This window comes from Equus przewalskii, chromosome 23 (genome assembly GCF_037783145.1).
Source record: "Equus przewalskii isolate Varuska chromosome 23, EquPr2, whole genome shotgun sequence".
Classification (NCBI taxonomy): domain Eukaryota; kingdom Metazoa; phylum Chordata; class Mammalia; order Perissodactyla; family Equidae; genus Equus; species Equus przewalskii.
The window spans coordinates 17,478,285-17,491,786 of NC_091853.1; the positions used below are offsets into that span (position 1 = coordinate 17,478,285).

General features: G+C 43.3%; 1 protein-coding gene across 3 annotated transcripts in view; it reads left to right on the forward strand.

Moving 5' to 3' along the window:
• The first annotated feature begins 29 nt into the window (after window positions 1-29).
• C23H1orf21 (chromosome 23 C1orf21 homolog) overlaps window positions 30-13,502 on the forward strand; it is a 209,965-nt gene continuing 196,492 nt past the window's right edge. Inside the window, exon 1 of one of the 3 annotated variants that reach the window (XM_070591008.1) lies at window positions 30-205. The gene's annotated coding sequence lies outside the window, so the exon portion shown is untranslated. Of the gene's footprint in view, window positions 625-649; window positions 802-13,502 lie in introns of those variants that run through there. The other 2 variants (XM_070591006.1, XM_070591007.1) reach the window with 2 other exon arrangements.

Consider the following 13,502-nt stretch of genomic DNA (forward strand, 5'->3'; position numbering starts at 1 on the left):
CTATCCTCGCCCTTCTTCCCTCCCGGCAGCCCCGGCAGCCTCGCTCGCCCGATCGCCCGTTCCCTCGCTCCCTTCCAGCCTGGTGCGCGGCACCCCTGCGGCCTCGGCAGGCCCCTCCCCGGGGGAGGGGAGCAGGACGCGCGCGGGAGCCGGGCGCGGGGAGGGACCGGCGGTAGGGGAGTGTCTGGCTGCCCCCGCCCCTCGAGTGAGTGACTGGGCAAGGAGGTCCCCTCCCTCCCGCCTCCCTCCCGCCTCCCTCCCTCCTTCCCGGCCCCCTCCCTCGCTCGCTCCCCGCCAGCTCCCGCTCGCTCCCTGCCCACTCCCGGGGGGCCGTTCCGTGCCGCGGCCGCCGCGGCCGCCGCTTCTTTCACACTTTAGTTGGAGCTGCGCGCCGCGCTCAGTTACTGGCGAGCTGGCCGCGCGCCGCCGCCTCCCGCACGCACGCACGCCGGCCCGGCTCCGGGCTTCTCGGCTTCTACTCCGAGCAGCGGGGAGGAGAGGGAGACCCCGGCACGCGGTGGGGAGGTGGAGGAAGAGGAGGAGGAGGGAGGAAGAAAAAGGCGAGGAAGAAAGGGGCGGGGGGCGGGAGGCTTGCCACCTTCAGCCCCCCCGCGAGCGCCCAAGGTAAGCGGGGGCCATCGGCAGCCCCGGGGCGGGGGGAGTTGGCGACGCAGCCCGCCCGGCTCGGCTCTCCCGGCTGGCCCGGGTGGGCTGGGAGGGAGGCCTGCGGGGTGTCTGCCGCGCGGAAGGGATGGGAGCCGCGGTTGTGGCGCTGCCGGGGCTGCTGCTGGTGTGGGGCCGGTGAGGCTGCAGGGGACGGAAGCTGGGGTGGGGGGAGCTCCAGGGGGCGTCTGCTTGCTGGGGCGGAGGGGCTGGGATGCGGTTGGGGCTGCTGACGACTTTCGTCACATCGAGGCCTGGGTGGCTGGTGTTAGACACCCCTCCCTTCCCACCCGCACCCCCCGCCGCCCTCAAGCCTTCCTGCTCCTCTCTGGCTTTGCCTGTAGCCGCCGTACTTTGCAAGCCAGAGCTTGAAAGAAAAAACAAAATTCAGAATCCTTTGCTAAGTCTCCGAGTCCTTTCTCCCGCTCCGACTGATTGATGTTTGTGTGGCTGCTGTGATCCCCGGGATTTCTGAAGTTTTGACCTTTGTGGGGTGGCTTGTCTCGGTGCATCTGTTTGCCCACCTCGATGTATTTATTATTCGTGCCCATGCGAGGCAGCCAGAGGGTGCTTGGTTATTGCACAAGGAAAAGATTTCACTCCCCTCTGCAGGCAGTTCGTGAAGTGCGGCCGCCGAGGCTGCCTTTGGTCTGCTCTACGGAGGAATTTTTTTTTCCTTTGACTTAAACTGTTTGTGTGAGAGAAGTCCCTGGGCTTAAGGGCTCTCATCGCCCATTCATTCCTCTTCTAAAGCTCTGACTTGGCTCAGGAACGTTGATAAAATTTGGGGTGGCTTTTTTGGCTAAAAGAGTTGCATGGTCAAAGATAGAAATATATACACATAAACACGCATTAGTCCTGGGAGATGACAAGCACAGTTTGAAATAGAAGTGTTTTGTTTCCAGTAGGAAGTTAATGACCTATGTATGAGGTCTCTTCCATCGCATGGGGGTTAGGAAAATTGTTTTAAAATAGATAGTGCTTATGTTGCCCGTGGCTGGAAGACAGCCATAAGTTCAGCTATTGGAGCAACTCTGAAAGTGATACACCCTGGTCACCCAAACCTCCGTAAAGACACACACGCACAAGCTCTGACTCAGACATTTGGGGGGGGGGGTGACACACCATGCATTCCATGTAGTACTTTTTTTGTTTTTAAGGAGACAGTGTGGACTGTTTGGGGAAGTGGCAGGTTCGTTACACAGACAGATGTTCCCTACTCCGGGGGGTGGGATCACCTTCTACCTAATGAGAGTAACCTTTTGGTTTGGTAGGATTGGGATATACCAGGGTAGAAGAAATCGTGGGTGGAGTGGGCCTGGGTTACTTTAGCTCTCTTGGAGGGAGAAGTCCAAGATGCTCAATTTGAGGTTTTTCCTCCTTTTTCTTCCTCCTGGATCTGGATTGTAGGATCAATAGAACATGTTCTTTGTTGATGGTTTGGAAATGCAATAGAACGGGCGTGGAAATTAATTTAGACTTGATCACCTATGTTTGTTTTGCTCCTTTTGAAGTAGGAAGTGCTAGTGATAGGACAGCTGAGTGCTTTTGTCTGCATAAACCAGTGCTGAAACTAGCACTTCACCCATCAAAATGCAGCATTAAAATGGAACCTCCCCGAGTGTTTCCTGCTGTGCAAACTCCGTTCAGAGAACGGCTCCAGAGGGCTACTAGGAAGAGGAGTAAAGATGAGTGAACTCAGCAATAGGATGACCGGATGCCCAAGGAGTTGTGGAGTGCTTCTCTTGTCAAGCTGATCTCCATTTGGGCATATTTCCCAAGAAGAAGGGCCTTGGTTGGTAGGGAGGTCTTATATCCGATGTTAAAAGTTCATCCTAGAAGGACCTTGAGGTCCAGGTTTCTCTCTGCAGCACCGACTCAGTTTCACTGGTTGAGAAAACTGATAATTTTGTTTTCTTGGCTAGTAATTTATCCTTTACCCCCTCGCTCCCCCCATCTGACTTTATCATCTAACTTGGATTTCTGGGAATTAATAGGCCACTGTCTGAAGTGGTTTGAGCTTCTTGAAGAATCACAATGTATAAATCAAGAGCTTGTTCATTCATTGGTACTGTTTGCTGTGACTGATTCAAAAACCTACCAAGGAGGCAGGTGGTTTGCTCCTTTTTGAGTATCCTTTCCAGGCTGATGGTGCCTCAGCGCTGTGTTGTATTTTTGACCAGGCAAGCCTTGAATGTTGCATCCTGGTTTGCTCCAGGCTCTTTGCAGCTTCCTTCTGGATGTTTTCTGTGAGAGAAGGAGACACTCCAGGCGGGGAGAGGGAGTGTCATCGTGCTTCCTGTTAGGGCAGGAGAGGGCAGGAGCCTCGTTCACAGAGGGTCCTAAGTGTGCTAAGTATCATTAGCTTCACTGGAACATATCAGTACAACTTGGAGCCACAGGGGGCACAAGCAAGTGCATTTTTGGCCATTTTGCAGTTCTTCTTTGGAATTGAAGAAGTCCCATAGCATGGGAGAAGTAAAAGTTGTGATTAATTAGGTTCTCGTTAAAACATGAAAAGCAGAGTGCTATAGACCGGTATAAAATACTGCTTGGGAAACTGAGAAGACAGGGGTAGGGCCTGTGCGCAGGGAGAATTGCAACACTGAAACCGTATTTTAAAAATCGGTGACAGTTGTGACTTTCAGAGATCATATTTCAAGAGCTTATCTGAAGTGGCATGTAAATTATATATATACACGTATTTTTAACGTAGGTAATTATTTAACTTGACTATCTCAGCTCTGAAGTTGAATTTTACAAGTTACAGTTGCAACAAGAAACAACTTGACGTGCTGTGGTTATGCAATTATGACAGGAGTGGTTGGGTAGAAACTGGGCCAGGATGAACATGGAAATGAACCCACAACAGTGTCTGCAGTCACCAGGTATTAAGAAGTTCCTTTCCTTTTTTTTTATTAGATGTGTTCCTGGAAAATGTATTTCCTAGGTTGTAGGCTAGTCACATAATGTAAGGATTGCTTTCCCTCTACACTTAAGAAAGGAGATGCAGCTTCCCCATCTGAAATGGAAACTGAGAAGATTAATTGAGCAAGCTACTGGAAGGCAGGCTGTTTGGTTCATGTCTGCAATCTGCACAGCAGCCACACGCTACCTTGCACTTGGAAGGCACTGAATGAGTGATTGAATTGAATGGAATTAACCTAATTAGTTAGATCTGTCATGTGTCAAAAAACCTCCTTGGAAATACATTAGATGTGGACATCTATTTTAATAAATCAGTATGATAGTTTATTAAGAGCTCCACATTATGCCTTAGGTAGATTTTTAAGTGTTGAAAAATATTGGACAGGAAAGCAAACATACCAAGGGTAATGTCCTCTCAAATGACTGCAATTTCTAGTTAGGGCATCTTGATTTGGAATATATATAATATCCATATTTGACAAATATTCCTTCACTTGTGATTGTTGACTATGGTCTTTATCTTTTTTGTCCAAGGGGTTCAGTGAACATTGCTTTATATTTGTAGGGTGTTTTCTGGCTTTCAAAGGCCTTTCGCGTACCCTGTCTTACTTGCCATTGTGCTGCAGCCATAGCACTGAGGGTTTTCCGTGTGGAGATCTCTCCCAGAATATTCCTGGATCAAGGAGTGGGGCAGAGGACCTGTGGATGCTCAGGTAGCCCACCTCTTGGTTCACTGGATTTTCCCAAGGGAGGTAGTAATCAATATTCACCGCTGCCCTTCTAAATGACTTAAAACAAGGAAAGTGGAGACCTGTCTGGTGCAGGGAGCTCCCCCAGGCTGCCAGCATCCTGTGCTCTGCCCCTACATCTGTCCTCTCCCTTTGGCCTGCCTTTGGCCTTACTCCTCTGCCAAATGTCCCTTTCACCTTCTTACCCTTTCTGGAGCTTTTCCATCCCACTGATTTTCATCCATAGATCCTCCTGCTTTTTATCCCACCACCTTACCTTTGCCTGCAAGTCTTGGGTTTTATGTGTCAGAATGATCTTTTCCAGTAATTTAACCGTATCTCCAGGCCTGCTTTCCCTCTGCCTCCTCCCAGCTCTCTGCTCAAGTGTAGACTTCCCGCTTCCCGCCAAGCGCCCTTCTGCCCTCAGGGCCCCTCTTCCTCGCCCTACTTTGCCCTGCACCTCCCTTATTACTCCCACCCACTCCTCTCCATCAAGCCTTCAGATCTTCGGCACATACCTGCCTCTGCCTGTTTCACAAGCTCAGGCCATCGCAGCACATGTGTTTATAGCGTTCATGAGTTGAAGTCCACGTGCTTTGTACCTTGTCGAAAAATGGAATTAGAGCAGCCCCAAGTTCAGGGATCTTTCTGCCTTTGTTTTCACTTTTGATGCCACTCTATTTTTGACTTTTTAAGGCTCTCAAGCCATTTAATAATAGCTACTTAGCGTCTTCATTTCACTTAGCTGTTATGTCCTATGTGGGACAATAGATAAAGGAACTATCTCGATTATTGTTATTTTTAAATATTTGCACAACAAATCTTGGAAAGCATTTCAGAGATTTTCATAAGAGCACCATTGAAAGGCTTTACTGTGCACTAAATCTACTTACTAATCACAGAAGTAGAATGGTTTATTTAATTTCACCCTCCTTACCTTATTTTTTTCCTCCTTTGTTTAAATAAATATTTATTTAAATTTCCTCCTTTGTTTAAATAAATATTGGTTAAATAAATACTACTGTAGCTTGAACCAAATTTTTTCTCATTTGTTGTGGTTTTGTTGTGCTGCATGAAAATTTTATAAGCTCACAGGACATGTTTATGCCAAGACTCTTTAGCCAAGACCTAACATTGTTGGTTTCCCCTAGAGTTTATCATCTATGTTGGCCCCATCAGTAGAGTCAGTGGGAGAAAAAATGTTAAACTAAAGACTACCACTGCAAAAACATATCCTCTCCACTCATTACGTGCAAACGTGGATTGGTCTTTTTATAAAACTGTAGATCCAACAGTAGTTATGCAATATCTGGAGTGCTTCAGGGCTTCTGGAAGAAGGTGTTTTAAAGCAGAGCAGGGAGAATGGTTTGAAAGTAAGGATTCTCTTTCTTTGATGGATCTATGTTTTGAGTACAGTAGATATTGCAGTATTTTCAGTTCATTGTTAAACCATATGTTAGGACATATTCCACCTCACTTGGTGACTTGTGGTTTTCCCTGCCCAAGTGGGATAGTGAAAGGGGATTGAGACGTAGTCTTTGCAGCAGTGTGGGGAAATTTTTCATACCCATCATTACTGATACAGGTGGTAGAGATGAGACGCATTCAACAACCCAAGAGATGCAGTGTGTACTGCAGCCACTCCTAAAAGCTTCTCCCCGAACCCCACAGTGGACAAGGAGATCTCCACGTGGTTGTTCACAGTGCGGTGGGGCCGCTATAGTAACACTACGATTTCTTTCATGCGAAGATTGAAAGGCCAGGTGTAGAGTAAGGAGATGCTGCAGGCTGACAGGCTGTGGTTTACAGAGAACTTTCCAAAGACACAGATAGTTGATATGTGCCAGGGGATGGCTTCAGCAGTTCTCCCCAAAAGTTCTGCCAAAAGCAATTTTCCTAAGATAATTTTATAACAATTTTTACAATGAAAAGATTGTAGAGGACTAAGCAACATACATCTCCTTATTTATCTCAGGCAGATATTGTCGCTATTTTGATGAACGAGGTTCGACTCTGGAAACCTCTTTGAGTTGCTTAATATTTGCTGAAAATTCAGATGTTCTGGTTTCTGTGCCAGGAATCCATGACAGTCTAGATACAGCTCTCAAAACAAATCTGCTTACCCTTGGTGACCTCTGCAACACCCACCCCAACCCCGCCTTGGCATCTCCGCCCTTCTCCTGCTCCTCTTGAGGTCCAAGCCGTTTCTCAAGTCTCAGTTCAAATCCTACCTCCTCTAGGGAGCCCCTTTTCTGACCATAGGATGGTTTCTCTCTTGCCTTCCATGAACTCCTGTAACACTTATTTGATGTTTACTTATTTTATTTCATTATCAGTTTTGATTTTCATTTATGTATTTTTTGTCAGTCTACCAAATTACAAGCTCTTCTATCATGCCACTGGGCCTTAAGAGTATATTATGCTAAATAAGTAGCTGTTGGTTGATTGACAGCTAGTCATTGGTCTGAGGCTTAGAATTTTTCTCTGTGAAGACCTTGCTCCCATTTAAAACTCTCTTTAACCGGATGGAAAAGTATAATCTGGAATAAGAAAAGATGTTGGGAATTTTTTAATTCCTTTGGTGGCCAAGGTTAAGACTTCTAATCTTTCATACTCAGATAATTTATTAAACAAACATTTACTCTTGTTGATGACACTTTGTGTCATCTCTGTGCCTGGCACTGGAGAGATGCTGGAGATACAGATAAAAAGGGCTGGCCCAGCCTTTGTGAAATTCTCAGACAAGCGTGGGAATTGACATGGAAACACAGGATATGTGGTGTGTAGACAGAGGTGCTTTGGGAGTTGGGGGAAGAAGGCAGCTAATTGTGTCTAGAAGTTGGCTGACCAAGCACCCTGGTTTCTCTGGGACAGTCCTGGTCTATGCCCGTTATCCAACACAGTTATTAATAGCAACCTCTTTGCCCTCAAGTCTCCCAGTTTGGACAATAAATTACATGGTTCCTCAACATAGAGAAGTCACAGAAGGCACCACAGAGGAGGGGGTATTTGGGATGACCCTCGAATGCTATACAAGAGTCCTCCAGGGTCTTGTTTACATTTCCAAAAATATTGGGGGACTCACATTGGTTTGCTAGCTTTATTTTTCTCATTTTACTATGGATTCAGAGACTAGTTCATAGATTGGCTTTTGGGAATAAAGGAGTTTGGGGGCAGATGGAAGATGGAGTAGGGTATTTCAGGCAGAAGATGCACAATGTGGAGACTAGTGAACATGGGTCATCGTGGCCGGAGTTTCCATGCGGGATGGGGCACAGTGGAGATGAGACTGATGAGCTATGCAAGGCTTCTGAGTAGAGTTTAGACTTTGTGCCCACAATGGAAGCAATGAGAGGCACTGAAAGATTGTAATCAGGAGAGACATAATTTGCACGATAGGTGTTTCCTTCCTGAGTGTGAATAGGAAACTGGAGGGGGACAGAGACTGGACTCAGAGCCAATGAACTCTGGCACTAACCCTGTAAGAAATGATGGGAACTGATGCCTGAAAATGGAGGAAAGGGACAAATAGGAGAGGAATTTAGGAAGCAAAATTGGTAGGAGTCAGTGACAAATTGGGAATGGAGAGCGATGGAGGGCGTAGAGTAAAATTTCTGGTTGGATCATACTTTCTCTGAGATGGGGAATCCAGGCATTGGGAGGAAAGATAATTAACTCAGTTTGGAGTATCTTGAGTTTTAGGTGCTTATATTCTTTTGGATGGAGATATACTGAAATTTTGGGCTAGAATTCAGAAGAGAGGTTTGGGACAGAATTATGGGTTTGATCTCAGTTCAGTCATCATTTTCTTAGGGAATTGTTCCCTCACCACCTTGATGAGGTCAGAGGCCTCTATTCTGTCTTCTCATTGCTCCGTGCACCTTGCGTGCATGCACTTAGTACTTTTATAATTGCACATTTGTCTGTCTTTGTGACTCTTGGAATACTGAACAACGCCCCCCCCCCATCCTTCCCCCACCCCCCCCGAATCAGGGCAAGATTATATCTGTTTTTGATCTTCTTGTATCCCCAGGACACCTACCACACAATTGGGGTCCAGCACATATTTGTTGAATGAATGAACAAATGAATAAATGAATGAATGAAGGAGAATTTTTGTAAATGTGGTAGTTGAACCTATGTAGTATGGCCTGAGATTGTGCAGGGAAAGTGAGTAGAAGAAGAAAACTGAACGGTGAGTTCCAGGGAACACCAACCTTTAAGGGCTGTGGATGGAAAAGGATAGTGAAAGAGACTGAAAGTGTGCAGGCTCTCACAGAGGTGGGAGAACCGGCCAAGTGTGGTGTCAGGGGGAAAACAGAGTCCACGTGTGGTCGGAATTGTGCACAGAGAAGTGAAACAGTATTGAAGAGGTTTTCTCAAGAGTTTATAATTCTATTATTGAATAGAGGTAGAAATATTTACCTTACGGGAGGTATCAAAATATGAGTATTGAGCATTGTTGTATTATATTAGCTTGTGCTGAATGCAAAGTTTGATGTTTTATCACTGTTACTTTTATATGTTGGGCTTCTGAGGTTTGCCTTATATAATTTAGGCCAGTACCCAATGTAGTAAAAATCTGAAGCCATGTTTTGGGAGCATGACAAAATAGCACAATGTTTGATCATTGTGAATTCATGAGTGTGCATGTTGATTTATAAGAGGGTTAAAATACCCAAGTATTTACATTCCACCGGATGAGGAGCCGTCAATAGTAAGGGCACATTAAGTTGTAACATTGTACCACTGTAATAAAGGATTGCTGATTCCAGAAGCCAGGCTGAGTAGCAGTGTCATTAAAGGTTTGTGGTATAAATAGACTCTTATTGCAGAGTGTGATTGTTACTTGTTCTCAGTCCCCGCCGAGAGACTCAGGGTAGAGATGGGGGTGGCATCGTAGGGTTGTTGGAAAGAACATGGGCTTTCGATTCAGCAGATTCTATCCCAGTTCCACTACCTCCTAACTCTAGCTTCGTGATCTTGAATAACAATAGTAGTAATTGACAGTAGTATAATAAAAGCGAACATCTTACTCTGTGCCTGGGTACTGTGCTAAGTACATTAAATGCATTGTCTTCTTTAATGCTTTAATGCTTACAACAACCCTATGAAAGACCTACTCCTATTACCTCTATTTTATAGATAAGGAAGAACTGAGGCTGAGGGTCTTCAGGACCTTGACCAAGGTCTCATAGCCAATAAGTGATGGTGCTGAAACGGACATCCAGGCTCTCCAACTCTAAAGTCAGAGTTTTAATGATCAACTCCTGGCCAATTCTGTTTTCTCCATACCCCACCCCTCCCTTCCTGCCACGCACACACATTCCCTTCCCCTCTCCTACTGGCTCTTTTTGAAGCAAATCACAGACATTATGTCATCTTGTCTGTACATACTAGATTCTATTTCTAAATAGTAAGGACTTTTTTTTCTTGTAATGTAACCACAATATCATTATCATGCCTAAAAAATTTTAACAATAATTCCATAGTATCAAATATCCAATCAGAAAGCAAATTTTCCTCATTGGCCCATAATATTTTTTTAGTGATTAATTTGTTATCTTCAGGATTCAGACAGTTTTCACACCTGAGAGATGCATCTGTCTTTATTTAAAGGCTTCCTTCCTCTATGTTCCTTCTTCTTTTTCTTCCCTAGCAGTTTATTTGTTGAAAAAACAGGCATTTGTCCTATAGGATTCCCTGCAATCTGTAGTTGGTTCATTGCACCTTGTTTCTTGGTGTTCTTCACTAAATTCTTCTATTTCCTATATTTCTTGGCAAGAGTACATCAGAGAAAGCGTTAGGTACTCCCTATTAAACCACATCAGGAGGTCCACATGCTTTCTTGTTTTTTCTTTGGTGAGGTTAAGACTGATCAGTGAGTTGAGGTATTGTCAGCCTCGTCTTTCCATTATAACGTTTCCCCAAGCCCTTGAAAACCACTGATGGTCGTTGCTTAGATCTGTTCTTTCAGTAAGAGTTGTAAGATGATGATATTCTGTCATCCCTTCTGCATCTGTCAGCTGGAGTTTTTCTATCAAGAAGAAGTGAACCCCATCAGTTATTTGGTTGCCTCAAGGTATAGTTTATATGGGAAAATTAATGCTCACTTTTATTGCATTTTAAATAATCTTCAGAATAAGGAGTTGATTTTCTAGCATCTTCCCAAAAAGACCAACAAGGTTTTTTTCTATTTTTTTTTTAAGTATCGTTATGAACTCATGGATTTTAACACAATTTGTGTGTTTGAATCCCTTGCAGTTATTTCTTTTGAAGCTCAAATTCTCTTTGGCCTTTGGGAGACTCTTTCCATTGAGTCCTTTTGACGTGACTAGAGTGGTCTTTGATGATGTCTTTACTTTCTGGTATAACAAATTATTTCAGACTTACCTAGGATTTCTCCTGCCCCAGATCTTTTTGGTGGTAAATGGTATTTAGAGACCACAGTCCAGGTGTTTAGGGGTTCTCATTGCCTCTGGGCTGGTGGTTGTTTTTAGTTGTGTTCAAGTGGACAGAGTTAGGAAAACATGTATGTATGTATATCTAGCTACTGAGATGTGGATATATACATATGTATGTACACATATGTATTTATGACATATATGTATATATGTGCATTTATGCATGTTGTTTCTACTTAACATAAGCAAACATATCTTCATTTCTTCCCTCTTAGAAAAAAGGTAGCATATTCTAGTTCTGCCCCTTGCTGTTTGCACTAAACTCTATATTTCAGAGATCGCTCTGGAGCCATATATAAAGATTTCTCATTGCATTTTACAACTGCAGAGACGCCATTGTGTATACCAAACTTTATTCATTTGGATGTATGGTTGTTTCCAGTCTTTTGCTCTTATGTTATGGTGAGAATGATTCATTTTTGTTGGTGGGGGTTTATTTGCAAATCAAACATAAAGCCTAACTGAAGCGTTATTTTTCCTTCACTAGATGGACGGCTGAATGAACAGTGCCGCAGTGAACAGCCTTGTGAATATTTATGTTTGTGTTCTTGCCAGTTTATATCGGAGATAGATTCGAAGAAGTGGGATTCCTGGGTCAAAGGATGAATGCATTTGCAGTTTTGCTAGATATTACTGAAGTCCTTTCTGTGGGTGCTATATGACTTTTTCATTCCCACCAGCAGAGCCTGAGAGTGCCTTTTATCCCCCCAGTCTCACCAGGAGATAGGTTGTAAAAAACCTTTGAGTCTTTGCCATTTAAATGGTGAGAAATGATACTCTAGTGCAATTTTAATTTGCATCTCTATTATTATGAGCTAGCTTGAGTTCCTTTTCATATGTTTAGGAGCTGTTTGCATTTCTTTCTTTTTCTTTTTTTTTTTTTAAAGATTGGCACCTGGGCTAACAACTGTTGCCAATCTTTTTTTTTTTTTTCCTGCTTTATTCCCAAACCCCACCCATACACAGTTGTATATCCTAGTTGCAGGTCCTTCTACTTGTGGGATGTGGGACGCGGCCTCAACATGGCTTGACGAACGGCGCCGTGTCCGTGCCCAGGATCCGAACCCTGGGCCGCCGCAGAGGAGCGCGCGAACTTAACCACTCGGCCACGGAGCCGGCCTCTGTATTTCTTTTTTTGTGAATTACTCTTCATATTTTTTGCCCATTGTTACAGGGTTTTAAGTCTTTTTTCCCTTTATTTTATGAAGCTTCGTATATATTAGGAATATTATGTATTAGAGATATTATTCTTGATTTTTGACCATTTTTTCCCCAGTTCATTTGTCTTTTTTCTTTATGATTTTTTTCATGTAAATTTTTTTCTTTGATATAGTCACTTTTATCAGTTATTTTCTTAATTGCCTCTTGGTTTTGAAACATGATGTGGAAAAACTTTTCTTCTAGATTGTGGAGCAGCCCCATCCAATAGAAACATAATATGAACCACATGTGTAAATTTTGGTAGCCACGTGTAAAAAAAGTACAAAGAAACAGATGAAGTTAATTTTATAATGTATTTTATTTAATCCAATATGTCAGAAATATTATAATTTCAATAAGTAATCAATATTTTAAAATTATTAATGAGATATTTTACATTTTTTATGCTAAATTTTCAAGAACTGATGTGTAAAGTTTTATACTATAGCACATCTCAATTTGGTCACTACATTTTCATTGTAAATATTTGATCTGTATTTAGACTTCATAAAATTTACAGTTGAAAAAGTAAATTCACGTAACCAAGTTGTTCCAAGTATACATAAAAGTTTCCCAATAACTGAGTTAAGTATCAGTTTTTCAATTTCAATTAACATGAATTAAAATTGCAAATCCATTTCCTCAGTCACATTAGCCACATTTCAAGTGCTTAGTAGCCACTGCAGATAATGACTGCTATTTTGGACTGCACAGTTATAGAGATAGTCACTCATATTTTCTTTCTTTTAGTACTTGTGTGGTTTTATTATTAACGTTGAAATCTGTGGGGGCTGGCCCCGTGGCCGAGTGGTTGTGTTCGCGCGCTTCGCTGCAGGCGGCCCAGTGTTTCGTTGGTTCGAGTCCTGGGCACGGACATGACACTGCTCATGAAGCCACACTGAGGCAGGGTCCCACATGCCACAGCTGGAAGGACCCACAGCAAAGAATATACAACTATGTACCGGGGGGCTTTGGGGAGAAACAGGAAAAAAAAAATAAAAAATCTAAATTGTCTCTTCTTTAAAAAAAAAAAAAACATTGAAATCTGTGACCCATTTGGAATTTATTTTGGTGTATGGTATGGGGAATGTATCCATTTTTTTCTTTTTTCCATATGGCTATCTGGATATCACAAACCACTATTAAAAAGTCCATCTTTTCCCCAATGATTTGAAATGCGCCCGTTATTATGTACTTGATTTCCATAAGTAATTAATTTGGTATATTTCTGCATTTTTTATTCTGTTCTATTGGTCTGTTCCTTCATGTTCCAGTACCCTACTGTTTTAATCATAGAGGAGATATGTTTTAACATTAAAACCATGGTTAAAAGCATTTCATACCTATCAGGTTGGTAAATCTCTGTCAACATCAAGCATTGGGCAAGGATATGGAGCAGAGGGAATATGCCTATGGTGCTGGTGACGGTATAAATTGGTATAATGATTTTGGAAAGAAGTTTGGAATACCTTGTAAGATGGTCCCCTGATGCATTTAGTCTTCAGGGTGGCAGAGCAGA